Below are 2,478 nucleotides of genomic sequence, written 5' to 3'. Positions count from 1 at the left end.
CCGCTTTTACGAGAAGGTTCATCGAGTCAAGTTGAAGCATGGAAGTGACCATCTTGCAAAAATTGGGGCAAAAGATGGATCGTGTTACATCATTGCTTCGTCTACTGCCAAACACGTTTAGGATTATTGATATCCTTGTTACTTCCAGCTTCACCTTGACAAAGATGTCATGGACCATGTTGAAAATTTAAATTGATTCAACCCCATGTCCTGCGTAAAAATTCGCAATACTTCAACTGTACATCATTCGCATGCATCCATGCTTTTCATTGGTTGCATTGCTCATTGCATTCTTTCCTTGAAAAATAAAATAAAATGAACTTAATCATTGTTATAAAAAAGAAAAGGACATGCTTTACGGCGCCCTTACCGAACTCGTGCTAGAGCTAGAGTAATGGGTGAAGCAGAGGAGGTGCAAGAGAAGATGAAGGCCGAAATGGAGGCCATGAAAGAGTAAATGGCCACAATGATGGAGGCCATGATGAGCAAGAAGATAATGGAAGCCAATGCGGTTATAGTTGCCGCTACTAGCGCTGTCGCTAAGGAGAACCCGATGCTCCCATCTGGCCTCAAGCAAATGAATCATCCAACCTCAAATATGGTAGGCAAAGATTTGGGAAGTACGGATGACCCCATGATGTGCAAATTCAAAACAAGCACGCCTTCCCGCCATATGGCTTGCCTCCTAAACTATACACCACCCAATGTGGCGTACATTCCCAATAAGGATGTCAATAACTCCACACCCATACTCATTAAGAGCCAACAACCTCAATCTGATCATGCACATGTCTCTCGACCCATGGAGGAGACACATGGAATGCCCCACCACAATCTAGCCGACTTCGAGCCTTGCCTCGGATATGCCACTGAAGGGCAAGAAGTTGGTGGTATACCCCTGCAAAACACTTTGGAGGTCCCTCAGTGTCACCCACAACCACAACCCTCACATTCCACAGCGGTTAAAAACCCTCATGCTATGGCAGAAATGGGAAAGAGGAAAGGCTCAGGGCCATTGAAGGAGGTAAAGATTATGCATTTGCTAACCTAGAAGAGTTGTTCCTAGTACCCAATATCATCACCCCTCCCAAGTTCAAGGTGCTGGACTTTGACAAGTACAAGGGGACTACTTGCCCCAAGAACCATCCAAAGATGTATTGTCGGAAGATAAGGGCATACGCAAAGATGAGGAACTGCTAATACATTTCTTCCAAGAAAGTCTTACTGGGGTAGCTGTTACCTGGTACACTAACTTGGAACCTTCCCGAGTCCATACTTGGAAGGACCTAATGGTTGCCTTCGTTAGGCAGTATCAGTACTATTCTGATATGGTTCCAGATAGGATGCAACAACAGAACATGTGCAAAAAGGGAGACGATAATCGTGATGGTAGACACATTATCGGTACTCTACTATGAAAAGATGGTAGGCTATGCACCCTCAAAGCTTTGCGGATTTGGTCTTTGCCAGTGAAAGGATCGATGTGGGTCCGAAAAGAGGCAAATTTGATCATCCTACTAGGACGACTGAGAAAACTGGGGCAAATGAAGAGGGTGAGAAAGAAGGAGAAACCCATGCTGTGACTGCCATTCCTATACGGCCAAGTTTCCCACCAACCCAACAATGTCATTACTCAGCCAATAACAAACCTCCTCCTTACCCACCACCCAGTTATCCACAAAGGCCATCCCTAAATCAACCACAAAGCCTGTCTACCGCACTTCCAATGACGAAGACCACCTTTAGCACAAACCAAAAACACCAAAAAAAAAAGGAATTTTGCAGCAAAAAGCCTGTAGGGTTCACCCCAAATTCCGTTGTCATATGCTAAACTTGATCCCATATCAACTCGATAATTCAATGGTAGCCATAACCCCAACCAAGGTTCCTCAACCTCCATTTTTCTGAGGATACGACTTGAACGCAACGTGTGCTTGTCATGGAGGAGACCCGAGGCATTCCATTGAGCATTGTATGACCCCGAAGCATAAAGTGTGAAGTCTAATTGATACGGACTGGCGGAAATTTGAGGAGAATCGCTTGTTGAATCCTAACATTGACAAGCAACACCATACATGGGGCAATTTTGGAAGCTGTTGTTATGACTCATCAGGATTTTCAAGTTTATGCCATTATTATAAACCACAGTTACAATGCTAAATGATATGGATAAAATGGACATCCTTGTCTCTCTCATCATCTCACAAACACATCTTTTCTTATTCAACTTCCACCGGAATGTGAGTGTAAGCCATTGGTTTGTTTGCTCTAAGCGACCTGCGCTCTTGAGTGTTAACTTCCAAGACCGTTCAATCAGAGATTGCTCGTCCTGCACGTTGGTGGGGGTGCCGTAAAAAAACGAGTAAAAATTCAAAACAAATAAGTTTCAAAATATAAAAAAAAAACATTTGATTAACTGTGTTTTCAAGACGTTCATGTGACCTCATTTTAACATTCCAGAAAGTTTGTCTTTTTAGA

The sequence above is a fragment of the Glycine soja genome, chromosome 5 (genome assembly GCF_004193775.1).
Source record: "Glycine soja cultivar W05 chromosome 5, ASM419377v2, whole genome shotgun sequence".
NCBI classification, from domain to species: Eukaryota; Viridiplantae; Streptophyta; class Magnoliopsida; order Fabales; family Fabaceae; genus Glycine; species Glycine soja.
This window is presented reverse-complemented; position numbering follows the sequence as displayed.